General features: G+C 38.2%; 1 pseudogene; it reads left to right on the top strand.

Annotated features, from left to right (window-relative positions):
* The first annotated feature begins 7829 nt into the window (after positions 1-7829).
* LOC128113825 (uncharacterized) lies at positions 7830-11243 on the top strand (annotated as a pseudogene).
* Positions 11244-11861: the final 618 nt, after the last annotated feature.

Consider the following 11861-nt stretch of genomic DNA (forward strand, 5'->3'; position numbering starts at 1 on the left):
GTACAGGGGAATCTGTGACTGATATGTAGGATGAATGGAAAATTTCTTAAGTAAAAAAAAACAATTTCTTAAATCTGTAATTTATCACTATATGGACAATATTTTACTAGTTGATTCAAATGTAGCTACTTTAGAAAGAATATTTGAAGAATTAAAGAAAAATTTGCCTTGTTGGAGATTACAAATTTCTCCTAAAAAGATACAAAGAGGAGATCCTTTAATTATTTAGGATATAAAATAGGTCTATAAAAAATTAGACACCAAAAGGTGCCAATTAGCAGAGATCGATCATGGACTCTTAATGACTTTCAAAGATTATTCAGAAATATTTCCCATCTACAAACTATTGTTGGGGTAAAAAATAGTGAACTGACTAATTATTTCAAAACCACAGAAGGCGACAAGGACTTAAATAGTCCAAGAGAATTATCACCTGAAGCTGGGAAAGAACTGTCCTTGGTGGAAAAGAAAGTACAGGAAGGTCATGTGAATTGTGTGGATCGAAAGCTTGATTGTGCTTTTGGTTATTTTAACCTCGAATCATTCTCCTACAGAAATTTTAATGCAGAAGCAAGATATTATATTGGAATGGATATTTCTACCAAATAATCAGAGAAAAAAATTTAAAACTCATGGGGAAAAGATCTCTGACTTGATTTTAAAAGGAAAATTGAGACTTCATCAATTAGCAGGGATAGACACAGCAGAAATTGTCATACCTTTAACAAAGGAGGACAATGACAAATTATGGGCAGAAAGTGAACCTTGGCAAAGAGCTTGCAGTAATTTTTTGTGGACAGATTAACAGCAAATATCCCAACATTGAATTGAACATATAAATAGAGCTGATTGGATTTTGCCTCACATTGTATGGGAACTACTCATATCTGAAGCTTGTACATTTTATAGAGATGCAAACAAACAAGGAAAGGCAGGTTACAAGTCAGAAAATTTAAGAAAAGTGCTTCAAAGTCCTTATAATTCGGTTCAAAATCAGAATTGTATGCTATTCTGTTGGTATTAATGGATTTTTCTGAACCTCTCAACATTGTTACTGACTCTCACTATGCTGAAAGAGTGGTCTTACATAATGAGACTGCAAGATTTATCCCTGATGAGTCAGAATTAACTTTGTTATATATTCAGTTACAAGATATAATGAGGAATTAGAAGCATCCCTTATATATAACTCACATCTGATCCCATATGGGTCTGCCAGGCCCTCTAGCACAAGGTAATAATAGGATTGATAAACTATTGATAGGAAATGTGCTAGAGGCCTCAGAATTTCATAAAGAAAAACATTATGTCAACAGTAATGGTTTAAAAAAGGATTTTTTCATAACCTGGCAACAAGCCAAGGAAATTATAGGGAAATGTCCTACTTGTTCTTTTTACAGTAAGACTCCATTACCAGCAGGATGTAACCCAAAGGGTACTCAGAGGAATGAAATCTTGCAGATGGACGTGTTTCACTTTGCAGAATTTGGAAAATTGAAATATGTACACCATACCATCGATACTTATTCAGGATTTCATTGGGCAACTGCTTTGAGTTCTGAAAAAGCTGATTCTGTAATCACTCATTTGCTAGAAGTTATGGCCATCATGGGTATACCTGCACAAATCAAAACTGACAATGTTCCATCATATGTCTCTGTTAAAATGAAACAGTTTTTTGCTTATTACAATATAAAGCATATTACAGGTATACCACATAATCCTACAGGTCAAGCAGTTATAGAAAGATCAAACAGCTGTGCTTCTTGTGCTAATAAAACTTGCCTTGCCTTGAGGTCTAGTGGCTCTCCAGAGCAATTGACTGAGAACAAAAGAGGTTTTTGCATATCAAGGTGGAAGATAGGATGTAGCAACATTCCTGAGGAGGCAGAGAACTGTATGGTGTGTGTGTGGGGGAAGAAGCAACAGGCATTTTCTGTAGAGGCTTACAGAATGGCATAGCCAGGGATAAGGGAAGAACATAGGTTTCATAGATGGTAAGGCAGAACTCTTGTAGGGTTCATCAGATCCAGGAGTAGAGAGCAAGTAAAGATGGAGGGCGAAGAAACAGATGATGAAGATGAGGCTGGAAGCATAAGAGCCTAGTTGTTAGCAGGACTATGAGAGGGCAGCAAATGAGGGGACAAAGAGGAACTGAGTGTCAGTATAGAACTGAAGCTATGTAGACAGGATTTCATCCCAGAGAATAAAGTTAACAAACATAAGAGCATAGTGTATGTAGATTTTTTTCCCTTAGATATCCCACGCTGGACATAGCATCTTCCCCAGACTTTGAGCAATCCATAAGGTAGCTGGGCTAAAATATCCAATGAGAGGGCAGAACAACAAGACAATTTAGGTGCAGGTAAGACTGGAAGTAGCTTGCATTTGGAAGCTGCAGAGCTGGTGAGGTAAGGTTGGCTGGTGGCTATTCCTATTTCCCTGATCTCTAAGGCTTTTACCCCTGTATTTGGCTCCATGCTTCCTATCTAATGAGACCATTTAGAAATTTCTCTACACTTTAGAGCCACTGCTCCAAAGGTTTCACAGAAATCAAGAATGACTTTGAAGATTTCTTTGTGGATTTTGTCTGTTGCAAGATGTGCATGAAGAAGAGAGTACAGGTTTGATCCAAGAGGTTAAAACCTAATCATCTCCCAAGTCAAGTTGAAATTTTATCCCTTCTGTTGTCGGACAGCTATAAATTTCTATAGATGAACATATGCTCACACCACCACTGATGTAATGGAGAAGTTAAAGATTCAAGTGCTTTCTTAAAATCAAGGCGTATGCTTCAAGGATCAGATTTCCTGCTGCTGCAATTCCATTCCAGTATTTTGTCCACACTAAGATGTTGAATATGGCTCTTTGCCAAGGTGTCTCATCAACTGTGGTGTTGATCCTATTGTTTATGTTAGGACAACCAAGACCAAGCACTATACTTTGAATTATATGAACAAAAATTGAGGTTGAGTTGGCAGCCCTGAAGCAGGGAAGGTGCCCGAGTGAGTACTTTTATGAGTCAATATGAAGAGATTTAAGGCTCTGCTCCCATACCAGAGTGACTGGGGGAATATTTATGGTTATTTTAAAGGTGTGGTTAGAGGGTACTACCAGTTCTGAAAATGTAGCTTTCCAAATCCTGAAGAAATCACCATAAGAAAAAACCCTCAGTTGCTTGACAGTTTAAGAGAGGGGATGTTAGCACAGGCTGAATTTATTCAGAACTCAGGTGTGTTTTGCCCTCTACCCTTCCCTAGTAAGTAACTCAAGACTAACATAGTTGGGCCTTTCACCAAGAGGCCTTTTAGCTACTCTTGAGATTGTTAATCTGTATTCTCTTTTTACATTACACTTTTCCTCTCTGAGACCCATGAAGGAACTGAATGGATAGTTAGATTGTCTTATTTTTACCCCATTACTCTTCACAATTAGATTCTTCAGGGGCTCATTCCAGGTGTCTTTTCCCTTTGTTTTACAGTTTGTACAGAGGATGATGTACATTAGCCTTGTCCTTGCTTTTGAATGAGTATGAGCAGCAAATATAGAGATGTGGCAGATACATAGCAAAACATCTTTTAATCTATGTTTAAAACCTCCTGGAGAAAGCAACAACAAATAATTCTAATTAAAATTAGTCTTCTGTATTTACTAACTGAGAAATTTCTAGATTGAAGGTCCTCTGTGCCTTCTCCACAGATGATTATCCCAGTACCTTTTCTTTATGATGAATGACTTTATGTCAGAAGATAAACAAGAGTAGCTTCTATTTGCAATAAGTTATCCCTTAGCTGTCTTTAGGGGCATGGTGTCTAGGTTCTTGCACTGTTTGCCGTTTTCCTCTTTCCTTGTCACAGTGTCATGGCATGAACTTTTCAGGACATTTTGAGGCAGATACACTTGGATCTGAAGGGGGAATGCGAACTCCTATCTCCAGAGCCATATTTTCACTGAGATTAATTAACATATGTCAGTTCACTAACATTTTCCATGTCCAAAGGCATTTGCTTCTCTATAAATCAGAACTCCAAAATGTATTAGAAACAGGGAATTGGCTGTTGATGATGGTGACAACTGGTTGAACCCAAAGTGCATCTCTTCCTTATGACTTTCCTGCCTACAGGTTGTATACAGGATTATCTGTATGATCAGGCATTGATAAAGGAGGTGGACAAGAGGTGGACAACTTTTCCTTCCCTTCTACAATGCTTCAAGGAATGGAAAATTTTAACCTTAATAAGTCAAAATCTTATCCATTCAAAGTTCTTAAATCAATGTGTGCTTGGCATTCTAGGGATATAATCACAAGTGGAAATAGGGGGTGTGATGGGGAAGGATGATCAGCATTTTAAGAAGAAAGTCTCATCTCACAGACAAAACATAAGACATCAGCATCTAATTGGCATATCTTGGTTAATTCATTGTGATCCTTGTGGTAGATGGCACACAAGGCACCTCTAACATCTTTCTTTTCCCTTTTCAGTTTTAGGATGGTATTATAATTTAGATTCCCTGAGTGGAGCCTTTCTTTTCTTTATTATATATATATATATATATCTGTTTCTACAGATCAAACAAACATGTAGTAGCTTCTTATCTATATTATGTCTGGAAACACTGTGATGGATTAGGCAGGCACCAAAGGTCCAGACCATTCATGCCACCTTAAAATTCACCTTTTCTTTGCTGACAATTATGGTTCAGGCAGTTATGAACATTGCTTTGGCTATACTGCCCAATACAAGATGTACAATCACTTTGCCTTTGGCAAGTCAGTACTGCTGCCTGGTCCCATCTACTCTGGTGCCCACTTAAATCCATTGCATTTAATTAATCCAATCGAGCAGCAGAGTCTCCAATCTTAACTGTCTGTCATAAGAAAAATAAAGACAACAAACTTCAAATGTGCTAGTGCCCCTCTCACAATTTTGTGTTATATAGGATTAGTGAAGGGCTTATCATCTGGGCCATCCCATTGTGAAGGATTGGGTTTTGTACAGTGTACCTCCTCTAGCATTGAAATTCCCTAATCCTTAAAATCCTTTTGTCAACCAACTCCTGTTCAATAAGCCATTTTGAACAAATGCTTCAGGCAACCATTCAAACAAACTCATGATACCTTTTTAAAACTATGTGAATTCCAATATTTAGCATAGAATCTCTACTCAGAGTACTCATATCAATGAACTCAGCCTGATCCAGTTTTATGTTCCTTATGCCATTGTCACATACACTTAATATTCATTACCACACATCTTACCCAGATTTATATGTGAATGAATTTGCAAACTCATTAAGGTCTTTAGGAATGTAGCATACCTCTTCATGAACTACATTTTCTTTTTTTGTTTGTTTGTTTTTTCGAGACAGGATTTCCCTGTGTAGCTTTGTGACTTTCCGGGATCTCGCTCTGTAGACCAGGCTGGCCTCGAACTCACAAAGATCCTCCTGCCTCTGCCCCCCAAGTGCTGGGATTAAAGGCGTGTGCCACCACCGCCCAGCTGAACTACATTTTCTACATCCCTTTCAGGAGCCTGATTTGCCTTAAGTCTGGTTATAAGTCTGGAGGCAAAAAAAAAAAAATTGGCTCTGAGGGAAATCAATATTGCAGAAAAGGCAATACTTCAGTGTTTGAGGATGTGAGTGAATCTTCTATTGAGGGTAGAGAGACTGAGGTGAGATACACCCTGAGAATCTATGGGTTCAAAGTTCTCAGTTTCAATCCAGTCCAAATACCTATTCCTGTCCCAAGTTACTAGATATCATTCTTGCCAATTCATGCCCTTACTTTAATTGCTAACACACTCCCAGGTTGGGACTTGAGTTTTCACTATAATTCAGTTAACCTTAGAATGAAAGCTTTAGTTTGATTCCCTTCAACTGGAGTTCCGTGACTGCTCAAACAAAATTTCTCCTCCAGGGCACACTAAGATATTTTTAAACTGTTTATCCCTGGAGCTGTTCAGTTTTATCACTGAGTTCATTATTTTCCTTTGTCAATTTATCCAGAGATGCTAGGAGCAACTGACCAGCATTACCATTTTCCTTATTGTTTTCACAATTTTTGGAAAGTTTTATATAGAGTCACTAAATCTCTTGCCCCTCACAATTGGTGAACCAAGAGAACCAAATGCATTTGTCTCTTTATGTTCACACCACGGGCTTTTGGTTCCCCCTGAGCTTCCTTGGGAGTTCAGTAACTGGAGAGGTTTCAGTAGCTATAAGTGTTGACAAATTGGAAAGCCTATTCCAGATACTTAAAAAATCACCTTTATATTTCTGTTGCTCTATAACCACTTTTAATACTAAGATGTTTATTGTTCAGAGTTCTCTAGAGGTTTTGTTCTTATAAAATATAACTTTATCTATATCTGTATATATGTATTAATCAATAAATGTATCTATATCTATCTATCTATCTATCTATCTATCTATCTATCTATCTATCTATCTATCTAGGTGATTTATTAGAATGGCTTACAGGCTGCTCTCCAACTAGTCCAAAAGTGGCTGTCTACCAACAGAAGTTCAAAGAATCCAGCAATATTTCAGTCAGCAAGGCTGGGTATCACATTTGGTCTTCAGTATATGTTGCAATCATGAAGATGTAAGTTCTTATACCAGTGAAGGAATGGGCTTTATAGTGAGAATGATAACAAGCAGCCAAAGAAAACAAATTTGCTGCTATATCTTTTATATTGGCTCCCAGCACAAAGTATGGCCCACATTAAAGGTTGATTCTCATCTTAAAAGACATGTATTAAAGGTGAATCTTCCCTCGTGGAAGATCTGTACTATAAGTAGGTCTTTGCTTTTCAGAGGATGTAATTAAGAAAAAGAAATACATTCAATGTGTGCCTAGTTATTTGAGTTTTAGTTAATTCCAGATGTTATCAAGTAGACAACCAAGAATAGTTTTGCCTATTTGATGCATATCTTAATAATAAACCAATTTTAAAGAATTCACTCTGGCATTTAATGGGTGCCCATTGGAACCCACTTATTGCTTAGGACCAACCACATAGCCCTAGTAGTCATGGAAACATAAGAATGTGTATAGTTATTTATGTTAAGGTTGGCAGTTAATAACACTTGGATTTCCTAGAAGAGAGATAAAAAGGTAAGAACTTTATATTTTCCATGTTGTTTTCATTAATCAGCTTTACTATCTTTTTTTTTTTTTTTTTTTTTTTTGGTTTTTCGAGACAGGGTTTCTCTGTGTAGCTTTGCGCCTGTCCTGCAACTCACTTGGTAGCCCAGGCTGGCCTCGAACTCACAGAGATCCGCCTGGCTCTGCCTCCCGAGTGCTGGGATTAAAGGCGTGCGCCACCACCGCCCGGCCAGCTTTACTATCTTAAGACACAGAATGCCAAAGAAGGCCTCTGACATATTGATTAGGGTATTTTTGTACATGTTTTCCATTTGAGTAAATCCTTCTGAACATCATAAGTGACAGGAAGACCCAAGTGAATAATAACTCTCCAGTGTCTGCACTGCCCATTTATCTGTGTACCTCCCTGAAGTTTATGAATGGGAATTAGCATCTCTGGTATTTCCCTATGTATAAAGTGAGGATAATAATCATGTGGGTATTGTTAGAGGGTCACCAATATCCTGAAGTGTTTAACACAGGTTCTAACTAAGCAAAGCATGTGCTGTGAATTTAAAAGTTTCTGAGAGCCCAACAGTCACCAAGGCATTACTCTGAGCAGAGACATGTGATTAACAGAACTTCTTTCACTCAGGTGCTTCACCACTTCATGGGACTCCCTCTCTAATCAGTATTTCCTGTAAATAAGAGGAACACTTGTGATATTGTCATCTTCTAAATGGATCACTTTACCACTAACACAAAAAGGTAAAAACATAACATATGCTACATTAAGGCTTTCTACTTGGTTCTTTACAAAAAGCTTCTGTCTTATCTTGGGGTTCAGACAAGGGCAGCACCACATCCTGTCAAGCTAGCTCATTTGGCACAAAATCATTCTTCCTCCTGCTTTCATTTTTGCTTCAAAGCATACTGCTCCTATAGTCACTGCCTCAGATCTCTCTTGGAAATAAAAAGCTCATGGTGATACCCAAGCCACCATCAATTGCAAACTGTTCTTTTTAATGTAATTTCCCAAGCAACAAGTCTACAACCTTCACCATTTTAGGAAGCACATTCCATAGAAGATTATGGAACAGTGGGTATCTCATAGGTAACGCTTTCTGGCAAGAAGATTCCATTTATATGACACTTAGTAAAAGGTGAAAGATTTATATGATCTGAGGAAAAACCAGGAGTCCAGTCAAAGAGAGGGAAGAGGGATTGAATAAGCAAGGGGGGTTCAACATCATAATGGAGAAATCTACAGAGACAACTGAACCAAGCTTGTGGGAACTCACAAACTTTAGTCTGACAGTTCTGGTGCTTACATGGGACTGGACTAGGCCTTCTGCATATGGGAGACAGTGTGTAGCTTGGTCTGTTGGAGGAGCCCCTGGTAGTGGTATAAAGATCTATACCTGGTGCATGAGCCCATTATTTATGGCAAAATATCTTTCTCATCCTTGATGCAAGGGAAGGGGCTTGGTACTGCCTCATCTGAATGTACCAGGTTTTGCTGACTCCCCACAGGAGACCTTACCCCCTGTAAGGGAATCAGAGATGGCTTGGGGGAGATTGGGAGGAAGCAGGAGGAAAAATGAGGGAGGATATGTGGTTGGTATGTAAAATGAATTTAAAAAGTCTCTTAAATAAAAGAACCACAAAAAGATCCTTAACCTTCTCCATGTGCAATGGTAATGACATATGCACATGCTGGAGTCACTGAAGGACTTTGCTTCCCTCCTTTTGTTGAATGACTCATCAGGACCTCTCATCATGATTTTTCTCATTTTCCCTATTGCTACACTCAAAGATCTGAGTTTAGAGAAGATGCAAATAAGTTTTTTTCATAGTGTTAATGTGAAGTGTAATTTTTGTGTCAAAGATGACATTGGCTCAACCAAAATACCTCAGGATACTTTATATGTTGCACCCAAATGAAGCCAATATTCTCAAGGTGCAATACTGAATATATTAGCAGATAAAAAATTTGCATATCCATGATTCCTCATCTTCTACATACATATTATAGTTTTGTTGTTATGGGAATTGAATCCAGCACCTCACACATAGTAGACTGTAGCTGGAGCTATCTCCATTCCCACCCTGGCTGGCAGCCACTCAGACTCAAATAAACACACAGATACTTATATTAGTTAAACTGTTTGGCCTACTGGCTCATGCTTCTTGCTATCTAGTTCTTGTATCTTAAATTAACCCATTTCTACAAATCTACACCTTGCCACATGGCTCGTGGCTTACCAGTATCTTATGTGTTGCTTCTCATCACAGTGGCTGGCAGCATCTTCTCCTCAGCTTTCCTCTTCCCAGAATTCTCCTCCCTCCTTTTCCTGACTATACTTCCTGCCTGGCTACTGGCCAATCAGCACTTTATTTATCAATCAATCATCCATAGCACTAGACAATCAGTACTCCACCAAAAAGCTATATCTACATCCAGTTGCACATTGAAGTTTAAGTTTGTGTTCATGCTGGTCTTAATTACAAAATATTCCATATACCTTTCTATTAAATTAAATACCATTTAGGAAAATATGTAAATAATTATGACAGTATCTGTTATAACACCCTTGATCTACTTAGCATTTCTTTTTCATTCATCTTTTATGTTCATGTATCTTTGGATATTGAAAGAAGTCAGATATGCAATCCAGAGGTAGAGAAAGACAGATCTCTGTGATTTCAAGGCAAGCCTGGTCTACTGAATGAGTTCCAGAACAGTCAGGCTTGTTACACAGAAAAACCCTGCCCCCCCCCTTCAAAAAAATCCAAAGCAAAAAAAAAAGGAGCCAGGTATGTTTTGATTTGGCATAAGTGATCATACTATCATTTGTATTATTTTCATTTTTTGCATCTTTCTTTCAAGGGTTATACAAATTAAAATGATTTTGTAAGGATCATGTAATAATCCACTACAATAACTTGAGCATTTTTCTCCTTGGAATATTCATTAAAGTTGTTTACAATTGTTCTGTTTTGCAGAGAGGGATGCAGTCAGCATCACCTTAAATGACACTGAAAACTAATATTTCACCTTTAATTCCAAGTATTGAAATTCCTAGTCAACAAATAGGAATATAGCAGCACTAGAAGGATATTGTGAAATTATTGTCCAAAATGTCTTACAATGGGAAATCCTACCACATTCATAGATTTAAAGGTTTCTTATACATAAGTAAAACCTTGAGACAGCAAGGGCAAGGTATGAGTATTTAGTCCTCTGTAAACCATGATTCATTCACTCTGTTTTCCACTCTGCATTTGTTTTTCTGGATTTACTCTATACTTGTTCAATCTTATGTCCAGATTTGCACAGGTGAAGGAATGGATCTTCAGACTGACTGGCTTCCTTTGCAGCCTCTTGTCGTTGGGATTTGGAATAATTCTCCAAAGCAGCCGATACTGATGCCTCTGGGAATTCGACGACAAAGTTGTTCAGCTTGTGTACATTGGACTCTGGGAAGCTTATTACCATCGGAAGTTTAACATCTCTGGTTCTGTGACCAGGATTCTGGTGCACAGCCCTGTCAACTCGACCTGGACCATTTCACCTGAATTTAGATGTGCACAGAGCCTGATTTTACTGGCTATGTTTATAAAACCTGTGGTGGTGATTTTTAGCTCAGTGACCATTAGGGTTAGCATTGTCAGAGCCTCAGTCCCTGAGATTCAGATACTCTGCTACAAGTCCTGTGTCTTAATTCTGCTTCTCAGCAGCCTTTGCACAGCTCTTTCTGTGATCTGGAACCATGTAGTAGATCTTTATGGCAAAACAACTCTTGACTTTCCACCTACCTTTCCTGTTAGGAAAGAAGCCCTAGTAAAGAAACACCACACTCATGTGTTCCCCATAGGGATCCTGACAGCCACCCTGTCACTCTTTGCTATGATTATGTTCCTCTTTGAGATCAGGTCATTGAAACTACAGAGTAACCTGAATGCCCATGGTGCTTCCAAGCAGGCCAACCAAAATGCCTGAAACATGAGCTCTGGTATTTTCAAAATATGCCAGAAAACTCCTTGGTCAAATTTTCTAATACTACACAATATTCTTTTAGTATTCTACTCATTTAAAATAAAATATCCTTTTGATTATCAGGCTGTGTCTGAAGCTTGTATCTTCCTCTAGGTGTCTAATTTGTTCTCTTCCTTAAAGATGTTCACATCCTAAGGTCCGCATGCAAGGATGATGTGTTCTAATAGTGCCAACTCCCAAGCAAATGTACTGGTGAAATGAAAATGGTATAAATCAAAGGACCAACTCTAAAGTGAGTGGTTTATTATTAAAATGAAATTCAACACAAAGAAATAAATGTGTCAAGTTGGAGACATTTAAGCCCTAATGTGCATTAAAGATACACCTTTAAGCCCTAATGTGTACTGCCTCTGAAGTCTTCCCCATGATGAGAATAACCGAAATTCACAGAAATTTCTAGTTGGGCAAAAGGATCACGTTGTGGAACAACATGGTAGGATGTGGGCATGATTCAGCTGTGTGGAAGATCTCTGCAGTTTAGAGGATTCTACTCAGTATGGTTAAGCTGCTAATAATGCCCTGGATCCACTCCATCCAAAATAAGAGACAGGTGCTCCAACTGAAACAAGAAAATACCTTCTCCAAACTTGAGAGATGGTGGAGGCAGCTGTTTTCTGGGAATTAGTGTCTGTATTTCAAAGGAGACCTTCTGAATCATTATGTCTTTTCTGGGTTTAATCAGAAAACAGTGTTTTCCTAATGGGAAGGCCA

This window comes from Peromyscus californicus, unplaced genomic scaffold (assembly GCF_007827085.1).
Source record: "Peromyscus californicus insignis strain IS unplaced genomic scaffold, ASM782708v3 Scaffold_10__1_contigs__length_136768540, whole genome shotgun sequence".
Lineage (NCBI taxonomy): Eukaryota > Metazoa > Chordata > Mammalia > Rodentia > Cricetidae > Peromyscus > Peromyscus californicus.